The sequence below is a fragment of the Bombyx mori genome, chromosome 23, assembly GCF_030269925.1.
Source record: "Bombyx mori chromosome 23, ASM3026992v2".
Lineage (NCBI taxonomy): Eukaryota > Metazoa > Arthropoda > Insecta > Lepidoptera > Bombycidae > Bombyx > Bombyx mori.
This window is the reverse complement of record NC_085129.1, coordinates 18,526,582-18,551,197: the sequence shown is the minus strand read 5'-3', so window position 1 is coordinate 18,551,197 and position 24,616 is coordinate 18,526,582. Positions and strand designations below refer to the sequence as shown.

The 24,616-nt window shown below is 38.6% G+C and overlaps 1 protein-coding gene across 3 annotated transcripts in view; it reads right to left on the bottom strand.

The window, feature by feature from the left end:
- Positions 1–23,323, bottom strand: part of LOC101741449 (putative fatty acyl-CoA reductase CG5065) — a 52,646-nt gene extending 29,323 nt beyond the window's left edge. Inside the window, exon 1 of one of the 3 annotated variants that reach the window (XM_062675360.1) lies at positions 22,570–23,323. The gene's annotated coding sequence lies outside the window, so the exon portion shown is untranslated. Of the gene's footprint in view, positions 1–8,951; positions 9,333–22,569 lie in introns of those variants that run through there. The other 2 variants (XM_021350965.3, XM_004930719.5) reach the window with 2 other exon arrangements.
- Positions 23,324–24,616: the final 1,293 nt, after the last annotated feature.

Below are 24,616 nucleotides of genomic sequence, written 5' to 3'. Positions count from 1 at the left end.
TGGGGCAGCCGTTGTAACTATAGTGGAGACCTTAGAACTTGTATCTTAAGGTGGGTGGGGCGTTTACGTTGTAGATGTCTTTGGACTCCAGTAACCACTTAGTGGGCTGTGAGCTCATCCACCCATATAAGCGATAAAAAAAAGGCAAGATTAATCACAAATCTATTGAGCCTTAAATACTAATAGCATTTCATTGGAACAGTAAAACATTCGGTGCAGTTTACGGATGTGTGTCAAATTCATTGGACATTAAGTACCTCCTTCCGCCCACTTTCTTAAAGGGAAAGTACGTATTGAATCATCGTGTAACGGTGAAAACTTCGGTTAGTCATACGACCTAGTTGATGATAAACGTTCCGCAGTTACCGCGACAGCGATACACTTGCATTTTTTTTTCTTTTGCGTGCGTTAAGATCGTTAACGTCATCTCGCTTGATAACACTTTTGTTTGTGACGAAATAACGTCAGATTTTAGATACGAACATTTTTGTGATTTATCTATTTTGATAACGTGGAAGTCAAATATCAGTCGCGCGAGGAGTATATGAACTCACGTTGTGAGTTAGAGCATTGTTTACGCATAGGATTATGGTGTGGTCGAGCGTATTTGGGCTGCGATACGCGATAAGCACGTGCCGGACACATACTATGAAGATTGAGGTGTCTTGCAACTAATAGCGTATTATTACTAAGATTATTTATAATAAATGATAATGCGTATAGTTCAAAGAAGCCTTGAGTCCATATTGGGGCCGTTATGGGCGGACGAGCTCAAGGCTCAACTGATATAAAGTGGTTTCTGAAGCTCATAGACATCGGCAAAGTAAATGCCGCCACCCACCTTGAGAAATGAGTTCTAAGCTCAGTTTTATAGTACAACGGCTGTCCTACCCTTCAAACACATTAATGTTTCACGGCAAAAGTAAGCAGTGTGGTGGTATGTAGCTGTGCGGGCTCACAAGACACCCCTTTGGTTTGCAAACCATCTGAGTCGTTCTAATTGAAGTGATAAAGCTACACTATAATATTCATTAAAGTCATATCCACCCCTGCAAAAAACAAATAAGGAATTCGTTTATGCACTACGGTAATAGCCTAAAGCACGTGCCAATTTTGACGAATTCACGTACTTGACACGTGCTCACGACCGACTTTCACGATGAAGGTACCTCGTGACAAAATCATGCCCAGGGCATACAACGCCTGCACGGACACCACCACTCTACCGTTCCACTTTGAAGGGGGGGAGGCCGTTTTAAAATGCAATTAAGCTTTGCACCTCATGTCTCAAGGTAGTGACATTCGGTTTGTGATGCCTATAGGCTCTACTGACGGGTAGACCGTGAGCTTCTATGACAGTGAAAATGACCATTAAGAACAATGTTATTATTTCCATCGTTCAAACCACGATATTCAAAGAGCTTCGTATAGAATGGATCGTGACAGATTTGTCAATGAACTTGGTGAAAGTAAGAGCGTTGAACAACAAGAGAATGTGTAACGTCAATAACAAAAGTGCTGCAAACAAAAATAATATTTTTTTAATAACATAAAAACGAACACGCATTCTAGGCTGTCGCGTGCGAACTAAAGTCAAAAAAATATCTCAGCATTACATAGCTATTTTATTATTTTAGCATTTTCAATAGTAATGACATTTGTATTTGTTAATGAAAATTAGACAGTAGTTGAACACGATATTCAAACGTCAAATTACAATTCAGTCTGCCAAGAAAAACCGAGAAGTAATTTAAACATCAGATATACAAAATAAAATGTAGACAATAATTTTTTTTATTGCGCTTGTAGGCAGACGAGCATACGGCCAATCTGATGGTGAGTGGTCACCATCGCCCACGGACGTCAGCAGATCCAAGCCGCTGCCTACCGGCTATGCGTTAATACGCAATTAAGTCGTATTATTGGCTACAAATAAAAAGCTATTCATTTAAATGTATATTAAGCACACTTCACTCTACGCTTCACTCTTGTGTAGTGTAAACTCACTTAAATCTCACTTAAATAATTTAGTTTTCTTTAATAAGCTTGGGCATCTGTATACACACGTTTTGGGGGTAGCATTGTAATCCACACAATGATTTTTCCTAAGAAAAAAATATACCAAACTTTAGAACCTTAGCATAATTACAACGGGCCACTCACTAAATTTAATAACATAGCTTCACTGTTCGAAATCGCTTTGGCTTTTCTAATTCAACACATTTTATCATAAATACTATAACACTTTTCTACAAGACTGTAGAAGCGAGTACACTGATGCACACATTTTTTCTGTATTTCTTATGACTTTTTCTTACATCTATACATATAAATAAAATTGGAGTGTCTGTTTGTAATATTGAAACAGCCTCTTTTTACTACATGCATATGAATATATATTCGGTACATACACCAAAATAACATTTTTTACAGTTTTTTACGTTTTGTCTGTCTGTCTGTCTGTTCCGGCTAATATCTGGAACGGCTGGACCGATTTTAACGGGACTTTCACTGATAGGTAGCTGATGATATAAAGAGTAACTTAGGCTACTTTTTTTAGACTAGCTTCGCCCCGCGGCTTCACCTGCGGTACGACGATAACCGCGGGTAACATCGCGGGACTCGGCTATCAATAGTAAAATTTAAGGTTTCCGAAGCGAAGCGAGGGCGGGTCGCTAGTATTAAATAACTTTTCTACTGAACTGTACGTGAGTGCAAATTGTACAGTCGCGCACGGCTAAATAAGGGCACTCTACTTTCTCTGAAGCACGAGTTATCGATCGCAAATCGAATACTTGTAATTTCACTCGGTTTTGTCTAAAATTTAATGTGGGGTTATCTTGTTAACGGAGATCAGTTTTTATTTAGCTTTATGTTTAAAAGTACAGTCGCGGACTTAATGCCTAAGTCGTTCTCTACCGCTCAACCAAGCGTGATATAAAGAATGCAAAGCTGTATTGAAAAATTATTACACATGCATGCACTTACATAAAGCATACACGGCATAAAATAATAAACAATTTATATGTACATTGTATAAAATACACATTCATACGTAATTTATTACAAAACGTTTTTAATTGTTTAATGACTTGGTCGACGCTTAGTAATTAATGCAAGTGCGTGAAACTGTAGTATTGGACATATATTATATATTATCATCACCATATCTATACTAATATATAAATCTACAGTGGTTCTTACGGATGTTCCGTTATAACTACTGAACCGTGCATCCGATTGACTTGAAACTTAGTTTCCATGTAGAAAATATATGTACGTAATGGATAGGCTAATATTTATATGACTCCTTACACCAGTTGCGGGGGCGTTAATGATGAGAATCTTTGTGGGGGTGAGAAATAATAATGTTAATTTTAAATGCCCAGCGAAGCGGACGGGTACAGCTGGTATATTATAAGTATACCTAAATTATATCTATAAAGAGACAAATCAGTTGAGTACATTTATTTGGTCTGTTTGTTTTTCGTGTTTTGTTTAGTAGCTATTAACACGCTTTAGAGCAGGGGCTCCGAAACTTATTTTGTCTACTACCCATTTTGAGAATAAATTATTTTTTAGCGCCCATATTTTTTCACCTACTTAAAAACAACTATAACGAGAGCTCAGTCGTTTTTTTTTTATTGCTTAGATGGGTGGACGAGCTCACTGCCCACCTGGTGTTAAGTGGTTACTGGAGCCTATAGACATCTACAACGTAAATGCGCCACCCACTTTGAGATATAAGTTCTAAAGTCTCATGTATAAACGTATGGTTATGTCATTGTTAATAACAATGACATAATAATAATAATAATAATTGTTAATAACAATGACATAACCATATCCAATGTTACAGAACCAACCATTTCCAATGTTACAGAATATCGTTTCAATTTTCCGTTTAAAAAAGTAAGACGGCAGTTTATTTTTTTCGTCTCATTTAAAAATCTTCTTCTTTTCTTCCACCTTATCCCAGTAGGTGGGGTCGGCACCGCTAATTTTTCTCTTATTTTATTTTATTCCATTCGCTACAAAGTCAGGCTTACAGTTTTCACCAAAACGCCTGACTCGTTAACACAAAAACATTATTGAAGTTATTAAGTCTTGTACTATTAGAATATTATGCTAAAAATAAAATTATTTTGGAATAAAGTATTCCCCAACTATCGGCAAATACGTCAGCATCCTGGATTTCGGACAGAAATTCGTTTAACAACGCAATTGCCCTGGCCGTTGGACAGTTCCAAGCTCTACGGGTCCATTCTCTTCTATCAGCCGTCATCTCAACACTCACTCCTCTCTCTCTCTCTCTCATATCGTCATTCACACACTCCATCCATGTCTTCTTCGGTCGACCTCTTTCTCCTCTACCTTGCACTACCATTTCCATACATCTCCTAATCACATGCATCTTCTCTCTACGCATCACATGTCCAAACAGTCCATACCACGTCATTTAAAAATCATACAGAACAACAACGAATATTGTATTTTACTATACAATGTTTCAGCGATTGACAAGTAGTAAAACGGACACTGACAATGCCTTGTTAGATTATATTAACAAAAGATCATAAACGGAAACCCTCCAGGCACTTAAATAATTGATTATATTGTGTGAACTATAGTCGTTTTTTATGGAATGGCTAAAAAAAAAACCTTTTAAAATCCCTATGCTAATGACTTCATGTTTCAAGATGGCGATATTCATAACAGGATGTAAACAATATCTCTGAGGACGTTAAAAAATTCCCATAATTATCGAAAAATCTCAGACCAATCTCACAAGCAGATAACGTAAGGTTTATCAATAGTTTTAGGCTTTAACACGCATACTTCCCACAAAGCGGAAGAATCAAAGAATCAAGAATTAAACTCTGGCTTCTCCCGGCTGGTAAACGAAATCACTGGGCTCACTGTGAGAGAGTTTGCTAACACAAGTCCCAACAAGATCAGAACTTCGCTGAAAGTACAAACGGATTGGAATCGCGACCCTCTGACATAATCCAACGAAAAACTCGGTGAGTTGTGTCTGTATGTCGACGAGAACCTGTGCTTGGAGTGACTGAAAGCACCGAGAGTGAAACGCGAGGATCCGAAATTATTTACCGTTTGGTCGTCTGAATCGGGTGCCTATGTCGTTTCCGGCGGCCACGGTATGTAGGTTATCGTGTCTGGCCGCTTTATCGAAATACCGTTTCGACGCTGTCTTGTGATGCTCAATTATCGCCTATAGTTTTACGCTCTGGTTTCCAATGTAGCGCTTGTCATTTTCAAAGGAGCCCTTGTGAATCATTGAAATAATACTACACTATACATACATATTTTAATTTTTTGTGTTATTACTTGTAGAATTTAGGCGTGTTTCCTTGTTCACGAACTAGCAACAGGAAAATATGTGATAAGCGACGGCTTTTTGGATGTCACCATTGACTTTGACGTCATCAAACTGTCAATTAATCTAAATTCTAGTCAGTGTTTAAATACCAGCTAGATCGGAGTTCAAACAGATAATGAAGACAGATGATAGAGCCAATGATAGCTAACGGGACAGTGTTGAATCTTCCGTTTTTTTTATATGGGTGGACGAGCTCGCGGCCCACCTGGTGTTAAGCGGTTACCGGAGCCCATAGACATCTACAGCGTAAATGCCGCCACTTAGCTTGAGATATGAGTTCTAAGGTCTCCGTTTTAACAGTAAAACGGCTGCCACACCCTTCAAACCGAAACGCGTTACTGCTTCACGGCAGATCTAGGCAGGTTGGTGCGGACTCACAAGACGTGCTACCACCAGCAATTACGCAAATTACAATTTTGCGTAAAAATTGGTACCCGCCTGCGGGATTCGAACACTGTTGCATCGCTCGACACGAATGCACCGGGCGTTTTTTTTTTAATTGCCCTTGTAGGCAGACGAGCATACGGCCCACCTGATGGTGAGTGGTTACCGTCGCCCATGGACTTCAGCAATGCCAGGGGCAGAGCCAAGCCGCTGCCTACCGCTTATCGTTTAGGTCACGACGATAATTAAAGGTGCTTTTACGAATCAATCTCGCGATTATAATTATCATTATATTATCTTTGACGTTGCCAATAGTTTACATTTGTCTGTTGCCGTGGACTTTTGAGATTTATCGGTCGATAACGCAAACTCCGTTTTTTTCTGAATAAAATTTACCTACGCTTCTCTTAGCTTGGCATGTTTGTTTGTACTGGAGGTCCCGCAGTAGTCGAAATTCGACTATAATTAATTGGAAATGTAAGTTTGTACACTATTATGATTGTATTTTATACATTTCGCCAAGACTACAGTATAGAAAATATTAACAAACAATATTTAATCTATTCTCAATTTGACAACAGACGTCAAGAACAAAAGTTTGACAATAAATAGTATGCATGCGTGTGTGCGTCAAATACATGGTATGTAGTGTGTGTAATGTTTTCTTTATTGATTTACTGTATCTTTTATGCATTATTTAAAAAAAATATTAGCATTGTGCACTTCTTCTCTATATTCTCTATAAGTGTGGGAAATTTCATACTCCTCCGTAAGAGCAATTTTCGTAAAAAGGGATACAAAGTTTTTGCTTCACGTATTAATATATAGATGCTATGGAATCTTCGAACCTTATTTTCACGTACTTCAAGATGTGTCATTAAGTTGGTAATTCGCACACGCGTCAAAAACCGACGACTATGCAATTATTTTTAACCGACTCCAAAAAAAGAAAGAGGTTCTCAAATCGACTGTATTTTTTTTTATGTTTGTTACCTCATAACTTTTGACTGGGTAAATCGATTTTGATGATTCTTTTTTTATTATAAAACTGACGCTTCCCGTGTGGTCCCATTTCAATTTAGTCCAGTTCTGATAACGGTATCCATGAGAAAACCATATAAGTCTTAATTTTGCATTAAGTACGTGCGCGACAAATAGATGAATAACTCAATATCACGCCAACCGATTTCGATGATTATTGTTTTTAGTGTATATTAATTTGTTTTGGAATATCTTTTTTTTCTATTTGAAGTCGGTTTTTGTTAAAGCATGTCTATTTACAATTATATAACATCGCTCTAATATCCTCACCCACCGGTATCGACAGGGTAAAAAACAATGATTATTAACTATTCAATTCGATTTGTCGCTTATGCAAACATTTTTAGTTTTTCAAACGCATATACTAGTTTTTAATTTCCGTGCCTCAATATATATTTACTGTGCAGATTTTTTTATTGCTTAGATGGGTGGACGACCTCACGGCCCACCTGGTGTTAAGTGGTTACTGGAGTCCATAGACATCCACAACGTAAATGCGTCACCCACCTTGAGATATAAGTTCTAAGGTCTCAAGTATAGTTACAACGGTTGCCCCACCCTTCAAACTGAAACGCATTATTGCTTCGCGGCAGAAATAGGCAGGGTGGTGGTACCTACCCGCGCGGACTCACAAGAGGTCCTACCACCAGTAATACCAACAAGAGGTCCTACCACCAGTATTACTCACAAGAGGTCCTACCACCAGCATGTACCTAAATGAAGAATCAATGGGTTTCTTAAATAGTCTTTTCAATGGTAGAACAGCAATCCAAATAGACGCTAAGTTTTTGACTTAAAAACACATACCAAAGCTTTGAAACTGTAGGTATTCTTACTAACAAGGGCCTACAAGGGCAATAAAAAATAATAAAAAAAATAACATCACCTAAACGCATTGTTGAAGCTTTTCAAATTTTACTTCAATATTACCGGCCAGACGTGTGTGGGATGTTAGTTTTTTTAGAATTCGTTTTATGATTACCAAACGTTAGGTCGGTTTTTTTTTAGTTTAGCTTACTGAATATCTATTCGGATTAATATGTATAATTAATAAATAATCACGAATGGATCCTGTTTCAAACGATGGCAACGAACTAATGGAATTTAATCTTTATTTATTTATACAATAATCTTATTTCAATTGAAAACAAATTATATTTAAAGAAGTGTATATTTATGCAGCTTAGCTTTGACATTGACAATGCCGCTACATTTAGTTTCGACTGAGGAGTAATTAGATTATTAAAAAAAAGTTTTTTTTTTTTTCGAAATGTTACCTCAGTTACGACATTAACTCAGTGTTGCCTTCTTAAAAATTTTGTAACATCTCTATCATGAAATTAATACTTCTATCATAAATTAATACTTCTGAAATTTATACTAATAATAATTAATATAAAAATTGACATTTAGTTAAATTAAATAAAAGGTGTTAATGTTGCATTAAGAATGCTTAATAACGATTTTAAAATCAGAATTAACAGATAAATTTGACAACAGCAACTAATTTGTAGTGAGAGCGTTAATTTTTATTTTTTAATTAACGTATCTAACCCCTAGTAAGTAAGCATACAGTAATGTAATGTCACCAGTATTCTGAAGCGCGTTGCCAAATTCAAAAAGTTAAAAGCGACAAAATCGTATTTCGATATTGTCGAGGGAGAGACATTTTCACGAGAATTTGATAAAAACTAAAAAAAAAAAAAAAAATCGTAAATACAAATAACTGTTCCTATAACACGATATTTTACAACACGGTTCCACTCTAATGCGAAAAGTAAAACCAAAATTAAATTACCAAAAACCCTCTTACAACACAACACTCCTACAACACGATAACGAGATTATTGTATAAAATAATTTAGAAAATTACATTACGCACTATGAACACACAATGAATAACCGATTTTTTACTGCTTATTTTTTATGTAGGTATAATAGGTAAAAAAAGTACATACAGGCATACCTAGTCAAGATGTTTCATTCGGAAAGATTACTCTCCTTTTTGTACTAACTTCTAGACTCATATAACGCGGTTTCACACAACAGGGGGCTTTGCAGGAACGTACCGCGTTATAGGAGGGTTATTTGTGTTTAAAATCCGAAATAAAAAATGCGAACTTACGGCTTTTTTCTTATTTAATTTTTTTTTCGTTTGCCAAAACTGGTTACATCACCTCCTCTGTGACAACGAAGGAGCTCGCTTATCGCACGTGTGATACTGACACATATCTTATCGTTGATAACGCGACGGTAACCGACCTGAGCGGAGGTTCGGACGCGACTGAGCTGACGTCCAGCGTGGTGAGCTACGCTACGCCAGTCCCAAGCGCTCCATAGACGCCAGGCCCGGTGAAGTCGTCGTGGCCTAAAGGATAAGGGCCTGTGCACACCACGTTTTTTTTCCTACAGAGCGGTTTGTTGTCGACTATATAGATCAGATACAAACGCGATGCTAACGCGCATGTGTATCGATACAAACGCGCGTTAGCATCGCGTCTGTATCGCTACAAACGCGCGTCGACGGCGCATTTTTATCCCACAGAATGGTTTCTTGTCGTTTGTATCGATACAAACGCGTGTTAGCATCGCGTCTGTATCGATTCAAATGCGTATTTTAATTTATACAGGTGTGCAAAGGTCTACAGGCTGCATCTTACTTGCGTGCGTATCGCGTCTGTATCGCTACGAACGCGCGTCGACGGCGCGTTTAAAAAACGTAGTGTGCACAGGCCCTAAGACGTCCGGTGCATTCGTATCTAGCGATGCACCGATGTTCGAATCCCGCAGGTGGGTACTAATCTATACTAATTTATAAATCAACAGTAGTTTTTACGGATGTTCCGTTATAACTACTGAACCGTGCATCCGATTGACTTGGTATCCATGTAGAAAATACATGTACTTAATGGATAGCCTAATATTTATATGAGCGTTGGACTCCTTACACCAGTTGCGGGGGGATCAATGATCAGTATCATTGTGGGGGCGCTAATGTTCAAAAACGATAAAATTTCAGTTTTATCAACTTATTATTGATTATTATTATTATTATTATCATCGTGTACATTAATTACTATTATTATTAATTTTAATAAATTAAACTATTAGATTAATATTTTTCTGTAGCATTAAAACTTTGATTGTTTAAAATAAATAAATAAATGTTGATTTATTAATAAAAGAAAAGATTGATTTAAGACGGGAAGGGAAAGTAAATTTTTTTTTATAAAGAAACTGTAATAATGACAATAAGTAATATAATAATGTTCATTTTAAATGTCAAGCGAAGCGGGCGGGTACAGCTAGTTTTTCTAATAAAATACGTACTTAACAAATGTTCACGATTGACTTCTACGGTGAAGGACTAAAATCGTGTAGTATAAAAATTAAACCCGCAAATTTAGTAGTGGTAGGACGTCTTGTGAGTCCGCACGGGTAGGTACCACCACCCTGCCTATTTTTGGCGTGAAGCCTTTTGATGGGCGGGGCAGCCGTTGTACTATACTGAGACCTTAGAACTCGTATCTCAAGGTGGGTGGCAGCATTTACGCTGTAGATATCTATGGGCTCCGGTAACCACTTCACATCAGGTGGGCTGTGAGATCGTCCACCTAATAGATCAATAAAAATAAAAAAGTAAAAAATTGTCATCGAGATCTGTTCAGCTACTTATTAATTATTTAGTTACAAGCAAACGTGCAATTTTTCATATTTATATAATACTACGATAAGGCTATGCGTCATGATAATCGCCTTATCGTTGCCGCCGCTGACTACTACCCTAATCCTGATCACGTAGAAGCAAATCACCGTCGTCGCCCTAGATTACGGATCCATCAGATCCAGTAACTCTTGCATTAAACGCCTTCAGCTCTAACACTAGGATCAGGTTTAGGAACCCCGGTAACCGTACTCGTCGAACTCGACAAAGAGGTCGACGTGCAATCTAACCCATGCATCAGCCCGCTGAGTTTCTCGCCGGATCTTCTCAGCGGGTCGCGATTCCGATCTGGTAGTAGATTCATTCGCGAAGCAGCTGCTCTTGAGTTGTTAGGTCTTCTTCGGAGGCGCTCGGGCAGCTGTTAGCAAATCCCGACCATCCTGGCTGAGCCTTTGCTCGCCCACCTGTCCTGGTGAAACTGGAAAGGCCTCCGGGCCACCAGTAATCCTTCAATCATAAAAAAAAAGTTTTTTGTTATGATATTTTTTCGAAACTTTGGCTCTCCTGTAAAGTTGCAAAAATAGCTAGCTTGAACTAGTTAGATTAAACAGCAAGCTAAAACCAAATACTCTTTCATCCCTCGATTTTATTATTGAATTTTAAGACTCATCAAAACTTTACGATTTTCTTAACACGAAAAAACTTAAAATTTTGCTTTAGTTTTAGTGCTCTTTAAGATATTATCAAAATGATAATCCTTCTACTCATATCTGTCAATAATATATTAGAACTAGTGACACCTTGGATCCCACGCTTTTTTTACAATAAAATGATTATATTATAAGTATATATAAATTTATAATTTTTTTTAGTTGGATTTTCTATAAAAGCTCATTTTTTAAACTATTATTTATTGTATATAGATTTTGAAATTAAAAAAACTAATTTAAAGCTTATATAAATATCAGAGTCAGTCAGAGTGCGTAATTTTTTTTTTTATTGTTAATTGAGTCTAAATTCTTTTTTGTTATAACACATTTTTATTATTATTTTGCTATACAAGTACTGCACAAATATAGATTCGCTTTTGTCTACGGGCTCCGATAACCACTTAGCAACAGGTGGGCTGTGAGCTCGTCCACCCATCTAAGCAATAAATAAATAAGAAAAGTAATTGAAGTCAGATGTTAAGAAAAAGACACGACAAAGACTGCTTTAAAAAAATATATAAATATTGATTGCCTGTAAAGTCGATTTACGGACGATAGTTTTAAGTGATAAATAACATCACAAAGAGACATTGATGAAAGATTGCATACTTTTACCAATTGAATTGAATTATTATCACTGAATTATCATAACATCTAAATAATAATCAAGATTCAAAAATATTTCTATAGTTTTTCTCTTTAAAGGCATGAATATTGGATAATAAATTTAAAATGTGAATGATTTTGCATGCATATTAATAGTGTAATTTTTTGTATAAAAAGCAAGACTTAAAAGGCTTTTTTATTCATTTATTTATTTATTTTTATCATTACTGGTGGACCTGCGGTAGTCGAAATTCGACTATAATTAATTGAAATTATAATTTTGAACATTATTATGGTTCTATTGTCAAAGATTATTTATTATACTTCTGTGATCACAGATTTCGCCAAGACTACACTCAAATAATATTTTAAAGATAAAAAATATTAACCTATTCTCAAATTGACCACAAACTTTAAGCAATAACAAAAGTTTGACAGTAAACAAAGAGTATATATTATGTGTGTGTGTGTCAAATACATGGTAATGTGTGTAACGTTTTTTTTAAATTGATTTAATGTATTTTTTATGCATAATTTTAAAAAAATATTAATATTCTGCACTCTTTCTCTATGTTCTCTATAAGTGTTGGAAATTTCATACTCCTCCGTCGGCGGAATTTTCGTAAAAAAGGGTGCAAAATTTTTGCTTCACGTATTAATATATAGATTTTGTATAATACAAAGAAGGAGTTAATTGAAAATAACAATTATTTCGAGAAATTAACTCTTGGGCCGATCGTGTCTCTCTATCGCTTGTTCCTCGCTCTCGCTCGCACGTTCAGGCTCAGGCGGAACGTGACACTTTTTCGTGCGTGCAGCCGGTATTCAACGATTTATAAGACTTTACCGCGTCAAAAAAACATGAAAATTGTATCACCTAGAAGGAAGCTCTGAGGCGACGACACACAAATAGAAAAACAGTCGAAATGTACACATTACCTCACTAACTTTTTTCTAAGTCTGTTAAAAACAAATTTCGTATCATTAGAGGTAGTATTTTAGTTGATTCGCTGATGCAGTCCGCATTCACCACAGTCTGGATGAAGAACGTATCTGCATCCATAACTATAAATATATTGTTACGCTGGTAAGTGTAACGCCATCTATCGCCGAATAGCCGAACGAATGTCGAAGGATCTGTAGCATCTACAACGCTCGAGAAGTACAACGCCATCTATTGTCAGATAGCGGTAACACACAATACTCGACTTGTGTGGAATATTCTCGATGATTCCAGGGATTTCGTCTCGACTATCAAAGCGTTGCAGAGATGGCACGCAGTCAGTCAGTGTTCGGAACTACTCGAAGCGAAACGGCGAACGAATCACCTGAGGCGAAGCGGAAGAAGCGAATTGAGAATTTTAAAGTGTTTGTGAAGTGTTTTAAGTGTTCTAAGTGCTAATACAGTTTTAGGTTGTGATTTGGTGGAACATTTATTTATCCCGAACCCCAGCGCGTAACAATATTATAAATACAATATAAAATATATTTAATTTAATTTAACATAATATAAATATTAAGCCTTTGACGCTGCAATTTATGTTGCTTTGCGCATTAATAATGAAGTTGCTCCTTTAGTATTTTTTTTTATTAACGACCATTTGAAACGTCATTAACGAACTCCATGGCAGGCTATAAATTCTAAATTAAAATGTATATTTATTTGAAACAACTATACATGCATATTTAATTTTCTGATTCAGTAATTTGTTTATTGATTAGTTTTCTTTTTGTCTTCATTACAATTTTATTGTATATTTCTCATCAATATGGACACGATACAAATAGGAGTAATTATGGGACACGAGTTCCTTTATTTTTTATCATGATTGAAGGATTACTGGTGGCCCTGGTCTTTTCCAATTTCACCAGGACAGGTGGGCGAGCCAAGGCTCAGCCAGGAGGGGTGGGATTAACTAACAGCTGCCCGAGCGCTTCCAAAGGAGATTTAACAACTCAAGAATGACTGCTTCGCGAATGAATCTACTACCGGATCGGAATCGTGACCCGCTGAGAAGATCAGGCGAAAAACTCAGCGGACTGATGTTTAGGTTAGGTTGCACGTCGAATTCGAGTTCGACGAGTACGGTTACCAGGGTCCCTAAGCCTAAGAGAGTAAGTAAGTAGATATATTATAAAGAGGAAAGATTTGTTTGTTTGTATTGAATAGGCTTCGAAACTACTGAACCGATTTGAAAAGTTCTGTCACTGTTTGGAAGCTACACTATTCTGCAGTGACATAGGCTATAATCTTTTTTGAAAAAAATTTGGGATCCGTACTAAAACTCCAATAATGTAACCGTAGGTGTAAAAAAATTACCCAAAATATTCTTTACATCGCGTGCCCTGCGAAAACTATTGATGATAGAATAAAATAATGTACTACGACTTTGTAGAACACATTATTATTCACAAAAAGTGTCGCGATAGCATATTTCTAAATATTATATTTAGTTATACCGCAATGTGTTCATTTATTTAAAAAAATAAAACAACGTCAAATATCGTTGAAATTTTTGTTAAAGACCCGAGGGGAGCCGGAGCGGGCCGCTAGTTAAAAATAAAATAGTAAACAGTATTAATAAAATATACAAAACTGAACTATCTTTTTACTGAATAACAGACTTCACTCTAAAAACTAAAAACTTTTCAATGATAATGATTTTTTATTACATATTATTTATTATTTTTAATCAAACTATATGCATAATTCAATGATGAATATTCCTTTTAAAGGTCAAAACATAACGTCCAGTTGCGTGCAAAATTCAAAATATTGCTTTAGTAATCCAGTTCCGAACCGGAACGCGCGAGAATCGCATCTAAATTAGAATAAAAAACACACTAATGAAGATAATATTTTTTCTTGTTAAAACAGACACCAAAACTTTTTATTTTTACTAACTCAACCGTCTTAATCCGTGAAATATCATAATGGTATGTCACATCGCCCCGCCTATTTCTGCAGTGAAGCAGTAATGCGTTTCGGTTCGAAGGGCGGGGCAGCCGTTGTACTGTTAAAACTAAGACTTAGATCTCATGTCTGATAAACAACTGCCCGAGCGCCTCCGAAGGAGACCTAACAACTCAAGAGCAATTGCTTCGCGAATGAATCTACTACCGGATCGGAATCGCGACCCGCTGAGAAGATCCGGCGAGAAACTAAGCGGGCTGATGCATGGATTAGGTTGCACGTCGACCTCTTTGTCGAGTTCGACGATTACGGTTATCGGGGTCCCTAAGCCTGCTCCTAGTGTTAGAGCTGAAGGAATGCAAGTACTCAGTCCCAGTCATAAGTTCTGTTACAAATGAAAATGCATTCTTTTTACTGAAGTAATGTAATATTATAAAAAAAATTACCTAAATATTTATTAAATTCTCAGAAAAGACAAAAAAAATTTTTTATTCGAAATGGACACCCTTGGATTTTATGCAAGCCTTTAATCTGTTTGGCCACGAATTTCTGGATTTACGCACTGTCTCCAAGGCAAATTTCGCCATTGCTTTCACCAAAGATTTTTTAAGAGACTCAATGTCGACGTGGCTTTTAGAGAATGGCCATGTCCTCTAAAACTGACCATAATTTGAAGTCTAAAATGTTGAGGTCTGGGCTAGATGAGAGCCAGTCTTCAGCTCTTATAAAGTCCGGAACGTTGGTTTCAAGCCAGGCTTAGACAATTCGTTCCTTGTGACCAGGTGTAGAGTAATGCTGGAAAGTCGACGGTATATTTTTAAAAAGTGTATTGCTGAGAGGTTTCACAACACGATCCAAGACTGTATCTTGATACGCTTTGGCTGAAGTTTTCACTCACAAAAATGTAGTTTTGTGACTCCTTGATAAGACACGCCCCACCAAACCATCTATGACGCAGGACGATGACCACGTTGTACCTTTCCGACCACTTGACCAGTTTTTTAGAATTGTGAGCCTACGCTTTATCATTTTGCTCATTGTAGTGCTCTTCAATCGTGAATATTTCTTCATCGGTATGTAGGATATTTCTGTGCCTTTCACCTACGTATCGCGACAGAAGGCGTTTTAAGCACACAAACGCGTACTAAGCACACAGTACCGCCGATCCTCAGCTTAAAGCCCCGTGAGCTCACCAACTCGCTCAATTACGCTGGCGTACCAGCTTAGGTAGAAAAACAAAACTACCGCCAGTCGATGGTGGTACTCACGTTATGACATCTACATTCTCTGGTTAAAGCCGATAGACCATAAGCTAGTTCACTCGTCTACAGAATAAATAAATAAAAACACGTATACAATGGATGAGAACGATAACAAGTCAGAACGGCGATCCCATGTCAAAAATAGAGTTTTATGCTCCATCGATTCGTATTTGTATTATTTAAAATGACATAAATAAATAAAAAACAGGAAAGCTTAAAATAGACCGTTTTAATGATGACAACATCACGGAAAATAAAAATCTAGATTGTCGTCATATAATAATTAACAATATTTTTCAATTTGCCTATCTTGTTCACAATCGATCAGTCTGACAATTAATCAGTTAATAAAACAATACGTATCTATAAATATTTATTTTTAATACAATTCAAAATTGATTTAAAACACATATTTATTCGAGTAATTCTTCAAGTGGATTCGAGAACGGTTTAGGCTCCAAATTCGGTTCGCTACGTACAAAATGTTTATCTAATTATTTTTTGTTTACAACAAAAAAGCTTCGAATTTTCGGATTTAAGAGCAGTGCCAAGGAAAACATCAGTCGGATCGATTAGTTATTGATATTGTTACGCCGATAAGAGTAACGCCATCTATCACCGAATAGCCGAACGAATATTGAAGGATCTAGTAACGTCTATAAAGCCCGAGAAGTGCAACGCCATCTATTATCAGATAGCGGAAATACACATCGAAGGTACTCGACCTGTGAGGAATGTTCTCGACTATTCTAGGGATGTAGTATAGACTATAAAAGCGTTGCAGAGATGGCACGCAGCCTCCCGATCCTGCGGAAAGAATGGAAAGCAGTCGACGTCGCCCCAAACACGTCATTTCGGATCCTCCCGATCCACTAACGGTGCTTTTAGGTACCTCAAACACCGGCCACCGTTCTCGTCGAACCTGTCGCTTGCGATGAAGGGCTCGACGAGTAAATTAACCCTCAGATACAGCCCACTGAGTTTCTCGGCGGATCTTCTCAGTGGGTTGCATTTCCGATCGGGTGGTAGATTCTGCGAAGCACTGTTCTTGCTAGGGTCAGTGTAAGCAACTCTCCGGTTTGAGCCCCGTGAGCTCACCTACTAGTTAAAGTTCCGCTGAAATAACCTCTCAAGGCTATCAGCTTAGGTAGGAAAAAAAAACACGCAGTTAGTCAGTAATCGGAACTACTCGAAACGAAACAGCGAACGGATCACCTGAAGCAAAGCGAAAGAAGTGAATACAGACTTTTAAAGCGTTCTGTGAGTGTTCTTTAATCAGAAATTTTAATACAGTGCTAGCTTGTCCTTTGGTGGAACTTTTATTTATCCCGAACCCCAGCGCGTAACAATATATGTAATCCCTAATCTATTTCTATGTTATATGTTTGTTTCTATAAATAAACGATACGGCTGACCTAGCGTTAAGCTAATTGTGGGTCACGACCAGTGTCGCCGACCCACACCATGAGGCTTGAGGTTCGGAATTTATGACCGACCGTACCTATTCCAACCTATTCCGACCTATTCCAACTCACTGAAATAAGAATAAACATTTTTGGCGATTTGCAATCCTCATCTCTATTGCCAAGTACCGTAAGTCGTTTTGGTTTATTTTTTATTACTTAGATAGGCGGACGAGCTCACAGCCCACCTGGACTTAAGTTATTACCGGAAACCATAGACATCTACAACGTAAACGCCTCCACCCACCTCGAGACATGAGCGTAAGGTCTCAGTTTTAACAGTAGAACAGCTGCCCCACCCTTCAAACCGAAACGCGTTACTGGTTCAAGAAATAGGTGTGGTGGTACCTACCCGTGCGGACTCCCAAGATGTCCTACCACCAGTAACTGGCCTAAAATGACTTCTGAACCCTTCAAACTCACAAAATCCCCCCCGAAGCTTCCGAAAAGCGCCGAAGCTCTCGTAAGCAAAACCGCGTTCGCCCGACCAACACGCGAGCCATGACTGCTTGATTGCACAGATACAGCTTACCGAAGTTGTATTACACCAAATACTCTATTGTAGCCGAGACGAATGCGTAGCGCCGTGCCATAAATAGCTCCTGATTATTTGTGTTTGCGTAAATGCGTTAAATACGGTTAGGCGTTGTGTTTCGACTTAGTACTCGACAGTAGTATCTTCGAACTACGCCAGTCTTGAACATAATTAAAACTAATTTCATATGTATATCGAAGGGTATAGGCTAAGGCTATTTGGTTTAAAAGACCAAGGTCCAAGTACCAAGTTTAGTTACTGATGGTAGGACCTCTTGTGAGTCCGCGCGGGTAGGTACCACCACCCTGCCTATTTCTGCCGTGAAGCAGTAATGCGTTTCGGTTTGAACGATGGAGCAGCCGTTGTAACGATACTAAGACCTTACAAGTCATATCTCAAAGTGGGTGGCGGCATTTACGTCGTAGATGTCTATGGGCTCCGGTAACCACTTAGCACCAGGTGGTCTTTGAGCTCGTCCGCACCCCTCGATTTATAGATACTGTTACTCGCTGGGGCTCGGGATAAATAAAAATTGTACCGAATTACAAGTTAAAACTGTATTAAAGCTTAAAACACTCAACAAACACATTAAAACTCTTAATTCGCTTCTTCCGCTTTGCTTCAGGTGATCCGTTCGCTGTTTTGCTTCGAGTAGTTCCGATTACTAAATAATTGCGTGTCATCTCTGCAACGCTTTTATAGCCGGTACCACATCCCTAGAATTATCGAGAATATTCCAAACGTATCTAGTATTGTGTTTCAGCTATCTGACAATAGATGGCGTTGTACTTCTCGATCGTTCTAGATGCTACTAGACCCTTCGATATTCGTTCGGCTATTCGGCAATAGATGGCGTTACTCTTACCGTCGTAACAATACGTTTCATAAGCGCGATCTGCATGCGGCTCATAGTATAGAGTTATTTAAATGAATAGTGCGTAGGTCTGGTAACACCAATTACAGCAATGCGAAGAATTATGTCAGCGCGTATTAACCCGAGGTCGTTTCTTTGTATGATTCAAATTACTACGCTACATAAATTCAGTGTTAATTCAACGAACATTTCAGTAAATGCTACAAAAAACGAAAGGTTTTTACCGGTGGTAGGACCCCTTGTGAGTCCGCGCGGGTAGGCACCACCGCGCTGCCTATTGCAGCCGTGAAGCAGTAATGCGTTTCGGTTTGAAGGGTGGGGCAGTCGTAGCTATACTGAGACCTTAGAACTTATATCTCAAGGTGGGTAGCGCATTTACGTTGTAGACGTCTATGGGCTCCAGTAACCACTTAACACCAGGGGGACTGTGAGCTAGTCCACTTATCTAAGCAATAAAAGTCGATGTAATCATTGCTATCAAAGCGCAACGGAACCACGTTCCTCTTGGACTTTGTCTGAAGTGGGAAACTTAATAGTCAAGGTCACTTGTCTGGGAAAGCGAATGTTGGTACGTGCCAACGAAGATTCCTTGATGGGCATTAAAAGTAGATTTTCTTCGAGTGCAGTTTTTTTTATATTGCCGTATAGGCAGTCGAGCTTACGGTCCACCAGATGGTGAATGGTTACCGTCGCCTATGGACGTCAGCAATGCCAGATCCAGATCCAAGCCGCCGCCTACCGTTAAGTACTCTCCACAAGCCTCGTTTGAAGAAGGACATGTCATAGCGCTCGGAAAACACCTTATTGTAACGAAATCCGAACGTAATTAAGACCGATTTTCAGTTAAGACACCCACAAATACTTTTTTATCCTACTGTTTTTGGCGTACGGCCATCTTATAATCATTTGGCCCGTGCACTTGCGCGTCAGCTTAATCTTATTGGCTTATGACAGCGGCACCTGTATGACGGTTTTGTTTTGATAGCGGAGTGTTCCGCTCTTTCGTCTGTAGAATGGAGAACTTATACGATATATTTAAATAATTCTACTGTACGTGTGAATGCCACACATCATCTCGGATCCTCCCGATCCGCTAACGGTGCTTTTTGGTACCTCAAGCACCTGTCATTATTCTCGTCGAACCCGACGCTTGTTACGAAGGGCTCTCCGAGTAAATTAACCCACAGACACAGCCCACTGAGTTTCTCGCCAGATCTTCTCAGTGGGTCGCGTTTCCGATCCGGTGGTAGATTCTACGAAGCACGGCTCTTGCATATATTTACAACGGCTGCCCCACCCTTCAAACCGAAACGCATTACTGCTTCACGGCAGAAATAGGCAGGGCGGTGGTACCTACCCGTGCGGACTCATAAGAAGTCCTCTACCACCAGTAAAAATGTGACTGAACTCCTCCTCCTAAACGACTGAACCGATTTTAATGATTTTTTATGCGTTTGGTGAGCGCCCTGGATAATTTAGATTCACAAATCAGCCCGACAGGTGGCGCTGCAGTCGGTATCTATTTATCTATGCTGCAACTAAGCAGCTGGATCGACTTGTATGAATTTTTGTGTATGCATTCACAGGACAACGTTTGTCGGGCGCGTTAGTACGATATAAATCTGTTTATTCTCATGAGCTGATTAGACTGTTGTTGTAGTCCTAGGGTAGCACGCTGGTACTTAGGGCCCTCACAAGTTGTCTCCGCTTGACCCTGTCTAACACTTGCTCTTGACATCGCTCCGGGCCATGCCGGCAGTCCTCATCTCACTGTCCACGATGCTTCGCCAAGTACAGGACGACCAGGACTTCTCCTGCCACGCGGTTGGCAGACAAACGCGATTGATACAGCGTAGACTCCGCTGTGATTAGACTTGGAATATCTTAATTTTCACAGACTCTTCGAAGTCCGATTGATTTGAAAATTCGCGCGCGTGTCGACAATTGTAATCGATAGATACTTTTATTACCTAATAATAAATAGGGTTTTTTTATTTATTGCTTAGATGGGTGGACGAGCTCACACAGCCCACCTGGTTTTAAGTGGTTACTGGAGCCCGTAGACATTTACAACGTAAATGCGCCACCCACCTTGAGATATAAGTTCTAAGGTCTCAGTATAGTTACATACATACAGGGTAAATAGTTTTAATTTTTTAATTTGGCTTGTTAGATTAACTATATTTACGTTTTTTTTTTCAACACTACAACATTCCGTTTAGTTTGGAGTGTGAAGTTTTCTAATGCATAGACAAAAACAATTGATAAGCTTATTGCGTATAGATACCAAAGATGCAACGCTATTCTGATTTTAATCTATCATCATCATGGTTCCAAGCCGGTTTTGGCAGTGGCGACCAAAATTTTCTGTTTAATAACTTACAAGCTAATGTCTGTGCCTCTCATGCGCTCTAATATGGCTATGGTAGCCTATCTTGTTCTTAAACGTGCGCGAACAGAAGCTACACGTAAGAACACCACCCACGAAGTTGTAAAAAATGGTGGAAGGCGGTCTATTTTTCAGTTTATTTCGTCTGTTGTCCAGTTCGCGAGTTTTGAGATGAGTTTCGAGACTACTGCATGATAATATGGACTGTTGCGTTGTGGCTAATGGTGACCAATCTAGTTTATTCCCAGTAAGCTGTGGCGTAAAGCAAGGTTGCATCTTTAATCTATACTAATTCTAATATTATAAAGCTGAAGAGTTTGTGTGTTAGTTTGGTTGAACGCGCTAATCTCAGGAAATGCTGGGCCGATTTGAAAAAAAAAAATCAGTGTTAGATAGCCCATTTATTGAGGAAGGCTATAGGCTATATAAAATCACGCTAAGACCAATACAAGCGGAGCACCAATAAATAATGTTTCAAAATCGGGTTTTTTTTCCCTTTTGAGAGTTACCTTAAATGAGGCCATCAGCGCAAAACTGGCCTAACCCACAATTTTTCATATTCGTGCTTATACATATTTGCAATTTATTTAAAACATAATAATGTTGATCGATCTATCCCCAGTTTCAACCACAGCTAACAGATTGTAAACATTATTTTTGCGCGTATTATTATTGCTTACGAAACAGTGTAATAGTGAATTAAAGCTCATTATCTCCACACTAACTGTGATAAGCTTAGGCCACTTTTGCGCTGACGGTCTCAAATAGCTCCTTAACATTCTATTATTCAAAAATATTTTCTTTCTACGTAAATGAAGTCGCGGGTAAAATTTAGCGTTAAGCCAAAGCAACTATTCGACACGGACAAAGTCGCGGGCACAAGCTAGTTAAACAATAAAGCAGTTGATTTTCGTTTCTTAGGAATGTTACCAGATTCCAGAGTCCCTAGAAGCGATTCGACCAATAATCATCTGCCGCGAACAAGTTCAAGGTTAACGCCCCAGCATCTGGACGAGCACTTATCATCGAACGGGATTTCGTAAGCTTACACAATAATGATGTTGGTTTCGTCACAGTACGCATGCCCGCTACCCATTCAGGAAAGTCGTTAGAAAGAGACGGAAGAAACGGGAGCGAACGAGATGACAACAGGATCCCGAATGCTAAGGAAACCCACTCGTCACCAATTACCCCACATAACCCATTACATGTTATATCACACGCACACACACGCACTGAAACGGGCATTTAAAACGCACACACACACAAAAATGAAACTCAAATTTTTCAGAATTAGAATTTCCAAATTCCAGAACCTTAACTTACAAATTCAATTTTTTTTCGGACTACGTGCTTCTTTCTACATATTTCAAAATGAAACTCGAAATTCGATTTTCAAAAATGTTTTTCTTCCAAGGGTGAATTGTAAAAATAGTTGCTGGCATAATTCAACACACACACACACAAAAAAAAAAAACACTATTATGTCACGCCTATGCAGATGCTAACGTGTTTAGTCTGTCACTAACCGTATTAGTCTAGATTTTAGGTCACACGTTCCATTATTAATCTGACATATTAAGAAAAATGTGCGTCTCAATACTCACGTCCGCCTGCCGAGACGTAGGAACCGCCGGCACTTAAACATCACACGGGCACGGGGATCATTGAAAAACTATTTTCTTTTTTTTTACTACACCGAAATAATATGCAAAATAAAATATATATGGTTTTCCTTTGAAACGCTAACTCATGTTACGTATTTTAATTCGCGCTTTCGTCTTGTCTCCGCGGTTTTACTTAAATGAATAGCTGGTTCGAAACGTTCTCCGCGGCTAGCCTAATATATTTTCGACGTTATAAAATCAATTCGGGACGCGCTGTACGGAGGCCATCTTGTCTCTGAGCCGCCGCGCCGGCAGTTTTGCGTTTAACGCATGCGCGGTATCAACCGAAATATTCTCTAGTCGATTGCGGGTTTTTTTTCCAGTCCTCCTCCATTATTTCACTACAGATTCCGCGCCCGCCGTTTTTTCGCGCTGCAACTTTGACAGCTGTCATTGTGCAACCTACCCACTGAAGTATGAAACCGTTACTTCAGTGTATGAAACCCTCGGATCGTTGTTGTTAATGACACTAACAATTCGCTATCAAACGTTTCAAGTCTCGTGCCGATTGTCGGATTCAATTAGGAGAGTCGTGTTGAGTTTTTGTGGCTCCGTGAATCGCTTCACGCAATGCGCGCTCTCTTAATTATATCAAAAAGTTAACTCGTCTGTTTGGTACTTGAAAATCTAAATTTCAGTGTTCATAATAATAATATTGAGACTACCGCCATATGGCATGTTGATTCAATCTTCTGTATCATTGCTGCGGGCAGATGTTGTGGGCCTCACGAACAATCGCCACTCCTCCCGGCTTGTGGTGAGCCTGGGACACTCATGCAAGCAGCCGTCAACTGCCGACTTGATCTGGTCGCTCCATCGTATGGGCAACCTTCCACGCGGTCTAGTGCCTTCTACTTTGACATTATATTTAGATTACCTTTAATGAATTCTCGATGTTTCGGCGTTTTGAAAGTGCCAAGATCGGGGGTAGATTGAAGATTGCGTGATGCTAGGAGCATATCGACTCTTGAAAGGCAAACATGACTAAGCGACAAAAGTACGTGAAATGAGTTAGATACTAGGGATGTAAACCGGTTCGAAGAAAACCGGAGAAAAACCGGTTTTTATACATCCCGATAAATACCGGTTTTTATTTAAGAATACCGGTTTTTTACGCTTTACATTCACAGTTCACACCAGTGCTACCAGATCAAATATACAAGCTACAAATATAACAAAAACCGTGTTTCAGAATCAAATTACCGTGCATTACATTTAAAAACTACAGTGCAATAACCACAATATGGTTGGTAGACTTTTAGCATACGAAATGAGGACCGTGACCCAAATATCCACATATCTGCACCCAACACTCAGAAATGGCTTTCGCCAACCAGAGCATATTTTGTCTGCAAAAGAGATGGTGCATCGTGAACTGGGGAATCTTCTTGAAGAATTTTCAACTCTCGCTTTATCATCGGAACAGCCAGAAAAAACCACAAACAATTTTAAAAAGCCTGGTATTCTGGATTTTGCATTCGCGAAAACGGGATATTCCGAACGCCACGGCGGCCGCAGTGAACATAGTGCGAATGTTGTATGTGTATGTGCGTATGTGCGAAATTGCTGGCACGTGCTAACATCCAGAAGGAGTAGGCTTCCGAATGACGCAGTGGACCAACTATGCCTCTTGCATCAAAATTTTGATTTAATACAATAGTATTAAATCAAAAATAAAAAGCTTTTTATTATTGGATAATATATAT